General features: G+C 45.4%; 1 protein-coding gene across 3 annotated transcripts in view; it reads left to right on the top strand.

The window, feature by feature from the left end:
- The window catches only part of DYNC2H1 (dynein cytoplasmic 2 heavy chain 1), a 3,314,293-nt gene that overhangs the window by 388,830 nt on the left and 2,911,848 nt on the right, over nt 1–13,615 (top strand). The gene's annotated exons all lie outside the window — the stretch shown is intronic.

Genomic DNA, 13,615 nt, shown 5'->3' with positions numbered 1-13,615 from the left:
TTTCCTCAGTTTTGGCAATGCCAGGATGTCCTTCCATCAGGGTGTCATGATGACGGGAAATAACCAGTTCTTGCAATCCTTTTCTGGCAAAAATAAGCGTCCTTGGAAGTAAGGTAAGCCATCCTTGACTGAAAAGTTAGACCCCTTTTTGATCCAATCCTGCAAGGCTGAAGAGTCCAGGACTTGTTTAACTCGTGCTTGAATGTCTTCAAGGGTTTGTAAAGTGGATATTCCCAAAATTCTTTGTTCGGGAATTATCGGCACAGGTTCTGAGTTTGTGTCTATTTCTTCCATTCCAATTCGGGATAGAGCGTCCGCCTTACCATTCTTAGAACCGGGGCGGTAGGTGATTACAAAATCGAACTCAGCAAAGAACAAAGCCCATCGGAGCTGTCGAGACGATTGGGCCTTGGCAGTTTTTAAATATTGTAAATTTCGGTGATCAGTGATCACGGTGATGGTATGCCGGGCGCCGAGGAGATAAAGCCGCCAAGCCTTAAAGGCGGACTTAATGGCTAATAGTTCCTTATCGGTAATCGCATAATTTATCTCCGGCGGTGAGAACTTTCTGGACCAAAATGCTACGGGGTGCATTTGGTTGGTTTCAGGGTCTCTCTGAGACAGGACAGCTCCCATGGCTAACCTGGACGCATCGGTTTCGACTATATATGGGAGATCAGGACGCGGGTGCTTCAAAATAGGTGCGGACGTGAACTTAGCTTTCAACTCCTGAAAGGCCTGTTCGGCTTCCTCGGTCCTTTCAAAACGTTTAGTGCAGTGATGGGTTGCACCACACGTGAAAACTCCGGGATAAACCTGCGATAAAAGTTGGCAAAACCAAGCATGCTTTGGACACCTTTCACTGAACTAGGTGATGGCCATTTGAGGATGGCATCCACTTTCCGTGAATCCATTCGGACCCCTTTAGGTGTCAGGATGAATCCGAGAAACTCAACCTCGGTGGTATGGAAAACGCATTTTTCCAGCTTGGCAAACAGTTTGTGCTGGCGCAGTTTCTCTAGGACGGCCCTGACATGTTTTCTGTGATCAGATTCCGAAGAGGAGTACACAAGAATGTTATCGATATACACGATAACACAGACATCGATGAGTTCCCGAAGGACATCATTCATGAAGAATTGGAAGGCAGCAGGCGCGTTGCACAACCCGAAAGGCATCACCTGGTATTCGAATAGTCCATATTTTGTACCGAAGGCCGTTATCCATTCGTCGCCTTCTTTTACTCGTACCAGATGATAAGCCCCCCGGAGATCTAACTTGGTGTATACGCAAGCGTCCTTCACCTGGTCAAGGAGTTCAGGGATCAGAGGCAGAGGGTAAAGATTTTTAACAGTTATCTGGTTCAATGCGCGGTAATCGATACAAGTCCTAAGGTCGCCCTCTTTTTTAGGCACGAAGAACAAAGCTGAAGATGCCGGGGACTTTGACGGGCGAATGAAACCATTGGCGAGGTATTGATCTAAATATTGTCTCAAATGCAGATTCTCAGGTTCAGTAAGGGCATAAATCCTGCTACAAGGGGGTTGTGCACCAGGCACCAGATCGATTTGGCAATCGTACGATCTGTGGGGAGGTAACGTGTTGGCCTGTTCCTTTTGGAAGACGTCCTGAAAGTCTTGGTACTCTGGAGGTAGTTGCACGGGGACAGAGGTTACTGATGCTAGATTAATCTTTGGATTTTCTGGGTAGCAGGTTTGTGCACAATCCGGGAAGGTTATTCTCTTCGCTCGCCAATCAATTCGAGGATTATGTGTCTCTAACCAAGGGACTCCGAGAATAAGCTGAAACTGTGGAGCCTTGATCACATCAAACACAACTGCCTCCCGATGGCCATCCGGACCTACAAGTGTCACCTCAGCTGTGGAATGTGTTACCGGTCCAGAGGAAATTTCGGTTCCATCTACAGTGGTGATGACATCTTTGCTGGTTTTAGGACACAGAGGGAGGTTTATCCTAGAGACCAATTCTCGATCCACATAGTTTCCGATAGCCCCGCTATCGATGTATGCCTTTATAGCATGCAACCGTTTTGGCTGTTCCGGATCTATGAGGACCATTGGCACAATGAAGTGCGAGGTCTGAGAGTTTTCAAGCTCGGCAAGCGGACCCCTACACTTGCCGGGCGTGGTAGTTTCCTGATACAGAGTTTCCATGGATTTTATCAGCGGCTCCTACCACCTTCTTGGGCGGCTTAACCGGGCAATCTCGTAGAAAGTGTCCTGAGGACCCACAATAAAGGCATAATTGCATCTGTCGTCTTCTTTCCCGTTCTTTTTGAGTTAGGGGTCCTTTAACTCCTCTGATTTGCATAGGCTCTGAGGCATCAGCCCCCTTGGGGTTAGCGTGGGTTTTGGCCCACACCCGGGTTTCAAACTTGGACCGATCTGCTTTTCTGTTTTGCAGCCTGTGATCCAACTGGACCACTAAGTCTATATATTCAGTGCATTCTTGGGGTGGATTTACAACTTGTGCCAGGACATCTTTAAGTTCTCCGCGTAGACCTCGATAGAATAACGTGATTCTTTTATCCTCTGGCCAACCAGTTTCCACAATTAGTCTATTGAAGGTTGCAATGTAGGATAGAAGGTCTTGATTGCCCTGTCGCAGAGATAGAAGTTCGTCATCCAGAGCCTGTCCCTGGGAATGTCGAGCAAATGACCTTTCCATGCTTGTTTGAAATCCTTGAAAATCACGAAGAATCGGGTCATCTTGAGTTACCAGTGGGACTGACCAATCGGCAGCACAGCCGCTGAGATATGACAATACAAAGGCTACCTTGGTCTGATCATTAGGGAAGGCCCCGGGTCTGCATAGGAAGTGCAAACGACACTGATTCATGAATACGGCGAATCGTTTGGGGTCCCCAGCAAAGCGTTCGGGTGGGGCCAGCGGCATGTTTGCAGGTAGATTAATCAGCACAAGGTTACTGGAAACCACAGGAGTGGGGTTCCCCCCGGAACCGGGTAAAGGAGTTTGTCCAGCTTGACCTTGCAAAAGCTGTCTAGCCAGGTCATCAGTCCTTTCCCTTGTTACAATCACTTCTCTTCTGAGGGCATTAGTCTCTTGACGAGCGGCGTGTACCTCGGCCCGTAATTCCCCCAGTAGTTGGGCCAGTTGGTCAGTCTCAGAAGTTTCCATAGCGCCTGGGTGGGAATTTGTAGGGAGGCTTCGCGTTCTGTAACGCCCACCTGGTTCCCACGGGGGTGCTGATCTAGTCTGGATTACTGCGGCCTCTTCTAGCGTGATGCGCAGGACCCGGAACACCGATTGGACAGGACCTCCAAATCGTGCTTCCTTGGCCCGTAGGAATATCCTTCTTATGGTTTAGAAGGTTGAGCTCTCCATCCTGCTTCTGGTGCAGGGGCGCGCGTTCGTCCAGTTACTTCACTGGTTTTCAGAATGTCGCTGGCAAAATCCACTTGACTTTCCTGAGCGATGCGCCGTTAGTATGAAAGTTCAAAGTTCAAGTGAGGCCCCCTTTATGCTGTCTTTCTCACCTGTGATCTGTCCTTTACTTCAGGTGCAGAATGAAGGCGATGCGTCGTGGGGTTAACCTGCCGAGGTGAGTAGTAATGAGGGCGATCCCTCTAGATGTCCTTATCATTCCTCTGAAATGTCTCTAGTCCTTTCCCCATAGGGGCCGGGGTACGGTACCTGCCAACGGGGCGGCGCCGACCCAAAATGTGGAAGAAAAGCCGGTAAGTATTATGGCTGTTAACCAGGCTTTCCTTCTGTGAGTCCTTCTGCTCACCTTTTGTTTCTTCCTCTCTCCCCTAGGTGCAGAGATGTGGCGCCGGATGCTGACAGCCGCGATGGAGCCGGGAGATGTCTCGAGGACAGGACAGGTGAGTGAAGCGTGGCGCTGCAGCGAGCAACGTGATGCTTTTAAATTGAAGTCTTCCTTCAGGGATGCTGGCGAGAAGATTCCAGATGCAGGTAAGAAGCTTGAAATAATCCTTGGTTTTCACCTTTCTCTTCTCTTCTCTTCCTTCCTTGCAGGTCTTCCAGGTTCAAGACGGGCGTGGCTGTAGTCCAGGAGCAGGAGCAGACACGGTGAGCGTTAAGCTGCAGGAAGCAGAACAACACGAAGCATGAGCTGCTGTCTGGGCGTGGCTTAAATAGCCTCCAAAGAAGTCCCAGGTATATATCCTTCCCCAACTAGGTATGTATCCTTCCCTGGCCACGCCCGAGTTAAAAAAATAGTCCCTATGAAAAAATAGTCCCTTTCAGGTCTCAGGGAGGCCTGAAGCGTGCAGCATGGTCTGCATCAGGTAAGTGCACAAAACACCTCCCTTTATGAGCCTGGCACCTATGGCGCCAGGACTGATGTCCCAACATGAGCCTGGCGCCAAAGGCGCCAGGACTGAGTCCAAAAAGTCCCTATAAGGGGCCGCTGGGCTTTTACCCGAGGGCATGATGCCTGCTTCCGGGGGTGCTGGGCCTGGCCTGATGCTCCGGGGGTAGGCATCATGACAGCAGCCTCACCTGCATTGTGTTTTACACTGTGCAAGAAGCGTTGAAAAGAATCCTGTATTTAAGGAGGAAAAGAAAACAGAAACTGAGATAAAGAGCAAAAACAAACTAGGTTCTGTGCAAGCATATATATTTCTTTTTTTTTTTTTTAAAAAGACTTTTTTCAGAGCCACCACTACAAACGAAATCCCCTACTCTGGTTGAAATGTATTCCCCCACTCCTGGCGATGTGGATTAATCTGGATGCAGAAGTCTTGGATATTTTCACAGAACTTTCTACTGGAGGTGCTTGCGAATCACCCCAGACTTGCACTCTGAATGTTTAACTGTACATATGGAGTGCTGTATAGAATTGATCGTGTTGGTGCAGAGGTCTTGCCTGTGATTTGTGGATGCATGTGTGACTATTTAACAGTACCCAATGAGGTAGTGCTGGACAAAAAATAGTGGAAAGGGAAGACGGACTGCTCCTGCTTTACTGGGGCGCAGCCCTCATGGTACTTGGGGAAGCGCACGTGCCACAGTCTGCACTTCTCACCATGCTGGCCAATGGAAATGGAACTGTGGGGATTATCCAATCAGGTACTGAGGGTGTGGTTCACAGGAAGAGGCGCTAATTCTAATTTTCATTACTCTGAGTAGTGAGGCGACCTGACATGGAGAAACACATTGTGTTGATTTTGGGTGATGCCTTTGTGGTAGATCTGCACAAGTATGCCCAGGAAAGACATTTTGATGGAGATTTCGGTTTGATAGGAGTAGACGCATTGTGGTGCACTGTCCATGTCTGCAGACAAGTGGCGAGTTTCGCTACTGTTCACGTTGTCGTCGTGCATTATGGCGTCGTGCATTATAGCGGCATGCATTTGGTTTACATGGCTTCATGTTTGTTCCATCAACTGAAGAGGTTGATGAATGCAGTGAAGAGGCATTTTCCCACTGCCCAGGTGGTTTTCTCAGCCATACCACCAAGAAGAATATGGGACTATCCTAATGTACGTTGTTCCCAGCCAGAGGCTGGAAGGGGTCTCGTCAACAGAAGCATGTGTGATTTATTTTTTTTTGTCAACTCGTGGGATGTTCTTCTGCATCAATGACGCCATTAATTCTCAAAATACAGAGTTTTTCCATGCAAATGGCATTTCTTTGTCCAGCATTGGTGATGCTCTTTTGTTTGCCCATCTACAGGAGGCGTTGAAAAGTTTAATGTAAGAATGTGAGGAGGGGAAGAAAACAGAAAACCCCATAAAAAACGAAAATAAAGGTGTTTCTCTAGAAGCATCTAAAAAAAAATGCTCTTTTCAGAGCGACCACTAAAGATGAAATCCCCTACCCTGGTTGCAATTTATTACCCCACGCCCGCACACAGCACGAAAGCCACATCCAGGGCTTTTGAGGATGGTGGGCATGGAAATGGTACTGTGGATGCTAATGGATTGCATAATAACATTTCTGGGTGTGGTGTCTGTGCAGAGGAATGTTGTACAGAACTGATAGTGTTAAATGGAGAGATCTTTAATGTGATTGGTGGATGTGCGTGTGACTATTTACCAGTACCGAATGAGGTGGTGCTGGAAACAAGATAGTGGAAAGGGAAGGACTGTTCCTGCTTTACTGGGGCGCAGCCCTCGCAGTACTTGGGGAAGTGCACGTGCCACATACTACCGTTTTCAGCATGCTGCCCATGGTAATGGGACAGTGGGGATTATCAGTATTGAAGGTGTGGTTCACAGGAAGGGGCGTTAATACTTTTCTCCATTACTGTGCGTAGTGAGCCGGGCTGACATGGTTGCCATTACTTGCAAAGGTAATGTAGCATAGCAGACATTGTTCCAAAATCAATTACAGCTCAAAGCTATATGGGCCGCTACTTTGTTCTGAAAAGCTAGAAACCGAATGCGGAGCAGTTCTGGGGTGTGACCTTTTGTAGGGCTGCTGCGGAGACCTTGCAACCGGCAAGGAGGCCTACATTGTTGAACCAAATACATACATGTGCAATGGCACATTGTGGGGTGTTTGTAATTTCACTATAACACTCTGTAGATTGCAGAACATTGTACTTTTCCACTGTCCGAGGGTCCGGATCGTGTCTGCGCTATAAGGGCCAACGCGCAGCATGGGTGCGGTCGCATGGTCATATCGCGAACGTTCTTGATTGGGACGGCTGCCCGCAGGACGCGTTCTGGGCGAAATACATTGTGCTCATGTGCCATGTGCACACTGTTTGGATCTCTGGACTGATTAATAGTGCAACACACGTGCCCCTACCATTTTGGGACACGCTGGATGTTTGTAGGGTATAGCAGGTGGGATGTTTGTGTAAAGCTACCTGTAGGACGTGGGTGGGCGCCTTGAACTACAAAGTTTGTCACAAGTTTCTTCGCATATGCTGGACAGGAGAAAGAAGAAGAGATACGCATGCATGGTTCACAAGATGCAGACATGCGGTTCGTATTGGTGTGGTACTGATGCGTCTATTGTGATTGCGGATAGGCTGGGCAGGTGCGGTGTCCGCAGGACACCTCCCTTTTGCTTAATTGCGGTCATTCCCACCAGCACTGTGCACCGCTGAATCATAACAGGATTTTAAAAAACAAAGGAAAAGCCACATATACACTCGGGAACAATTTACATAACAACCTTCATTAGCATACATTCATAAATATTATTAGGAAAGGGAAGGGGTAGCAGAATGGGATCAATATTGTGGGGAATTGGAGATTTGTACACGTGGGTGTTGAGGGGAGGAAGAGATTGAGGTATCGTAACGTCTTTGATCACAGAGATTTTGAGGGGATGGCGTGCTATGAATTGGGGAAGGGGTACACGTGCAGGTTGGGCAGTGGTATTTTATTTTGTCCATAATATGTCCTTGTACGTAATATTTTAAGGCGGCAGAATTGTTCACCAATTCATCCATTTTGGCTTCCAGGCTGTCCAGTTTGCTATTTACAGAGTTTCTTTCCTTTCCTGTGTCCGGATGTTGTTGTGGAAGGGGTGCCGCTTGTGCTGCTTTGCTTTCCTTTCCAATATGTTCTCTTAAAGAAAATAAAATCTGTCAGGTGTACATGAAGCAATAGATATTAAATATTTCACATTTCAGACTGCGTACCAATGGTGTTACGATCGTAAGTGATTTCGTCATGAGGGAAATTATTTTCCAGCCACTCTAAGGTGATTGACATTGCTGTGTACAAAAAGAAACGTTCTGCTTATCTACCATTGTATACTGCACCACCTGTGCAATTATCAGACAAACTGTAGTGTGCTTACTACGTTGTAGTGACGTTCTGGTCTTACTACTTTCCATTCCTTACTGTGGCCGTTCGTTCTTTGTTCCTATGTACAGTAGCAGTGCGGTAAGATTGCCGAAGGCAGACTTCACTTCCCTTATTGGTGCATTACGTTATGGTGCACTCCCGATTCCTTTGTTCTGTTTCTTTCATAAGTGCACAGTTTCCAGACCTACTCTATTTTCCCTTGCAATTCACGTACATGTTACTGTTTGTATATGTTCCTTGTGTTTGCTGAATGATACCACTATTTACGAGAACCTGTGCCTTCCTAAGCAGGTTGGATGCCACCCGAAGTCCGCAACCAGACGCATACTCCGCGACTGCTTTGCGCATTAACATGGTGCCAGCGGGTTCAGTATGTTGTACGGTACATGTTTACAAACTAAGGGTATCCTAGTAAAAACCTATGAAATTCAGTGAAAAAATGTTTTTAAAGGGATGTTATGGTTCAGTTGCCCTAAGAAAAACCTATCAAATTCCATGCAAAAAGCTTTTTGAAGGGACAATGCAGTTTCTCTGTAGTAATACCAACCTATCCATATTATGGTTACACGTAAAACCGAAAACCCCCAGAAATTCACCAGTTATGGTAATCTAAGCAAACCATAACTCGTGCCACCATTGTGCACTGCTAAGACTAATACCCCTGACATAAAAGATGACATCACCTGCCGCTGGGCCCAGCTCATCTCCTGGTGCAACAGGGGGGCAATGTCATCCACCCCACCCTACAGAAGTTAGCCCTTGCAGCGTGGTTCCTGAGCAGGTCACGCTGAAACACCTGGGCCTATCACAGGTGAACCTAGAAATCATTCAGGGCACTAGGAGCAAGGCTTCTAGGACCCAGTACAAGAGTAAATGTTCTAGGTTCTGTCACTGGGCCAACTCTAAGGCATTGGACCCCCTCACGTGCACGTTGGATGACTTACTCTCCTTCTCTGCACACCTTGCCTACTCAGGTGTGCAGGTGGATACATGCCGCACCTCTCTGGCCGCCACAGGGGCCTCAAAGAAATTCAGACGAGGGAGCTTTCTCCTCTGCCAACCCGGTGGTCAAGAGACATTTGACGTGCCTTGCCAGGCTCTTCCCTCCTATCAAGAAACCACAACCTGTGTGGGACCTCCATGTAGTCTTGGGCCCCTTGGCACACAAACCATTCGAGCCAATGGCATCCGCGGACATCAGGCTGGTCACCATTAAAACAGCTCTGTTGGTGGGTCTCACCTCTGCTCGCAGAGTCAGTGAGATCCAGACGTTGCTGGCTTCAGAACCCTATACTGTTTTTTACAAGGATAAGGTTGTCCTGAGAACACACCCCGCGTTCCTACCCAAGGTAGCCTCTGCTTTCCATCTGAACGAGGAGATAGTTCTACCTATGTTTTTTGTCGACCCCAAATACTATGCTCAGAGGGTCTTGTCCTGTCTAGACGTAGACATGCACTGAAATTCTGTCTGGACAGGACTAAGGGCTTCTGCAGGGTGGATGCTTGGTTAGTCACCTTCAGAGGGGGGGGGGTCAAGGCCCGGTTATCAGGCATCCAAGTCCTCTATAGCAAGTGGATAGTTTCGGCCATCAAGGAGGCCTATGAGGGGCAGCACAAACCACTTCCAGCTAACATGCATGCCCACGCTGTCAGAGCCAAAACCACGGCCGTCGCATTCCAGCGGCAAGTCCCGTGGCAGGTCATCAGCAGGGCGGCCACCTGAGCCACCCCTTTGGCTTTGGGACCAGATGGTCTCAACAACTTAATGTTTAAAACAAATCCATCGGCTTGGGCCACAATTTTGAACGGTCTCTTTCAACAGGTCCTTTCCTCACATACTATTCCAACCTTGTGGAAGACCTCTATAATTGTCCCGATCCACAAAAAAGGTGATCGTACTCAACCTATCAATTATAGACCAATTGCGCTTTTAGATTTGCCAGGCAAGCTTTTTGCCAAGGTAATCCTACGCTACGTGATTTTAATGCATGGACCAGGGCCTCCAACAAAAGAGATCCCTTCCAAACAGGCTTCCTAGCAGGCATGGGCACTAATATAAACTTCCGAGAAATAAAGTTGGTACCCTTTAGTGCGCTCCTTGGGAAGAATTACTCAATCACTTGGTTATGTTAATTCCAATTTGTTTATTCAGTATAGGTTCTGGATACTCCATACACTTAAAGTTTCAATAAACAAACTTTGTCTCCCAAATTGTCTCCCAACACGTGTTTCCCCATGACTTTAGCCACGGTTCCTCAGGGGAGATTCCTTGTCATGTTTCTCATAATTCTGATTCAGTATTGATTGGTATTCAATTTTCTCTCTCATCGGCTCTCTATTTGTCTTCCTTTTGTTCTTTTTCCCTTTTTTTTCCTTTTTTTTTTCCTTTTTTTCCCTTGTGTGTAGATTCTTGTGGATTCAAAGATGTTCCTTTCTCTCGGTACGATTGCCTCTGTGCATCCGTGGTTCCCCTGAGGAACCGTGGCTAAAGTCATGGGGAAACACGTGTTGGGAGACAATTTGGGAGACAAAGTTTGTTTATTGAAACTTTAAGTGTATGGAGTATCCAGAACCTATACTGAATAAACAAATTGGAATTAACATAACCAAGTGATTGAGTAATTCTTCCCAAGGAGCGCACTAAAGGGTACCAACTTTATTTCTCGGAATTGTACATATATTGTTGCAGCCACAATACAGGCACCCCTGGTGCAGACCCTTGGCCATCTGAGAAAGGAACCAGAGAGGCACAAAGGCTTCGCTCTAGATAGGAACTCAAGCCGACATTGGCTGCAATATCTGTTTTTTTCACTAATATAAACTTGTTGTGCCTTAATGCCATCAAAACCCAGTGCCAATCACTGAAACAATCTGTGTATTTCGCTTTCGTTGACCTACACACTTCCTTTGAATAGTAGTGAACAATGCCTCCATCATACTCTGTTAGGAAGATGCCAGCGTTAAGTGCCAAGTGCCTCTGACGCCATAAACAGTTCAGTCATTGCTTTTAATTCTGATCGGACTGTACGTTATACCGGTAAGTTTAAAGTGCATAGTGCCAACATTTCCTTCACGTAATGTCGAGTCGGGGGCATACCTCCTAGTTCTACAGAGTACAGATGGCAATGTTAGCAACACTCTAGATGCATAATACAGTTGTAGGCTAGTGCCATTCTGCTGAAGCATCAATTACAAACTGCCATATGGTAATAAATACCAAGTTGATCACATTTTGTCCATTATTCAAGCTGATTACAGTGCACCGTTTTAGAGTTAATCTGGTTATATTGGAATCAATACGAGAGCTTTGCCATCACTGTCCATACAATATATGCCCAAGTGGTTCACTCATGGTCTAAACTAATTCGCTTAATAAGGTCTCACACAATGCATAAACAAAGTATCTTTACGGACCCATCATGATCTAGCCCCATATTTGCAATTCACCAAAACTAGTTTCGAACAATTGTAAAGTGAATTAAACTCCATAGCAATACATGTATCATTTGCCTATTCGACCTAACATATGTGGCCAAATCTATGCAGGTACAAAAAATATTCACCATAGACCAAGTTCTTTTAAAAACTTCCTACAAACTAACCAATTGAAGGAAGATATTAAAATCTTATGATATTGCATTCTACCTAGCTGGAAAGAATGGTTGAAAACAATCATATCTTATGGGGTTTCACATAATCTCCTATTCGTCACATCTAACTCTTATGTTAAAACCTGAAGGTCAAAAATCACACACTTAATTTCACCTAATTTACCTAGCGCGCATGCGAGAGAAGTTGAAATACAATTTCAGAGGCGCGCGTGCGCAGCACAAAAATACTGTATTACACGCTTGTTCGAAAGGAAATACTGACTACCATTATATGCGTGAAGACGGAGCGAAGCAACTCGAAATAACTCCTCCGTCATACACGCATGCGCACCTACTTAAATCAATAGCAAGTGTGCATAGACGGAAAACGAAACGGAACCTTCACGCGCCAGAACTTCTGATCATTACAAAAGTGAGAATTTCTAAACACAACGGTGCTTCATTCCTTTGTTTAACAAAACGTAGAAAGGAAACAAATGCTTTGTCTACATAAATCCCTGTAACAGTTTCACTTAGTAAACAGCTTATACAATAGTCCACAACATATTACAGGAAAACCATTCTGGTTCAGAAAGTGTTAATATCCAAAATAGCATCAGTCTCAGATTAAATACCTAAACTATATTTAGCCACAAGTTCTAAAAATGTTCAGTTTTTAACTTATTCATTTTGACAATAGTCTCTTTTCCGTAGGCTCTAAAGCACAGTGCTCCCACCAAATTGTCCGCTTGTCTTGTCCCACGGCGCTTTACTTAAAGTTGAATCAAACTCAAGATACTTTTTTCATCAAATAACTTGTACTGGGAATAAACTCAGATTTCATAAGAAACAGGACCTTCCTGCTTCAGGTGTGACAATGCAAGGCAGTTTAGAATCCTGCTGCAACTCCCTAGTCTCATTGTCTCCCAATCAGCTCTCAGCAAACTAATGACCAATCAAACCCCTGCTTCTTTGCCACCATGATGAATTGGGACACTATCCCCCTGTAACAAAGAAGGTTAAGGAACTTAAGAATTAATTACCAAAATACATGACCCAAATATAGGAAACCTGTGGATGGCCTCCCGTGAATAGGTGCCGGGCTTGGTTTGCAAACCCATGATTTTAAAATTATTTTTCTAAACAAAGACTATTTTTTAAACACGGAGCTGCTGGTTTGCAACTTTTTTTCAAGGAAACCCTACATTGGAATCCGTTAACTCCAACCTTGTGAAGTGCGGCTCAAATTTCCAACAAAATCCCTTTTTGGGCGGAACGAAGTTCGATATATATATATATATATATTCAGTAAAAAAAACGTTGTTAAAGGAACGTTATGGTTAAGTTGCACTACTAAAAACCTATGAAATTCACTAAAAAAAATGTGTTAACGGAACGTTATGGTTCGCAGTAAAATCGAAAAACACCTGAAATTCGCCAGTTATGGTAAGCTAAGCAACCATAACTTGTGCTACCACCGTGCACTGCTAAGACTAACACCCAGGACCCCCCCTATAACCCCCTCCCCAGGCCAAACATCACCAAACTTTGCACAAAAATTCACAGTGGGTCATATACTGCAATGCAAAGTTTGGTGTGGATTACTCCAGGGCGAGCAGAGTTATAAGCCGCCCAAAAAGTGCTCTTCCTATGGAAACAGCAATTTAACCATAACTACACTGTGTAATACCTGACGAAGCCCGCTTTGAGTGAAACGCGTTATTGTGTGCTCACAAGTGCACTCTTTTTTTGTACACCAATAATCAAATAAAGGACTTTTTTTTACGGTGATTATGCAGGAGTTTGGCGTGGTGGAGGAGTGCCGCCGTGAACTGTCAAGTTGCAGTTCTTTTTGATATATTTGGGTAACACTCATTTATTATAAGAACGCGTTTTGCACTGTATTAGTATGTGTTCGCGAACCCAGCCATGGCTCTCCTTAGTATTGGAATGCACAATGCACTAGCACTTTATAGTCTGCAATTTTGCACTGGCAAAGTAACCGTGACACAATACATAGCATTACACTATATATGCATATGCTTATTGAACATTGTGGTAAATTGTTCCAGTGCTGATAAATGCTTTTTTAGATGAATAAGGAGCCCTATATTTACATTATATATCCATGGTCTAGGAACATTTTTAGAGGAAATAGCTTTTTAAATGCACTATGCACTTTAAACATGACCCCTAGAAATGCATATTACATTTCTTAACCATATAACACTTTCGGTTATCCAATCAGTG

This window comes from Ambystoma mexicanum, chromosome 7q, assembly GCF_040938575.1.
Source record: "Ambystoma mexicanum isolate Mex_15411 chromosome 7q, UKY_AmexF1_1, whole genome shotgun sequence".
In the NCBI taxonomy this organism is placed as follows: domain Eukaryota; kingdom Metazoa; phylum Chordata; class Amphibia; order Caudata; family Ambystomatidae; genus Ambystoma; species Ambystoma mexicanum.
The sequence above is the reverse complement of the archived record's forward strand: the minus strand, read 5'-3'. Positions and strand labels throughout refer to the sequence as shown.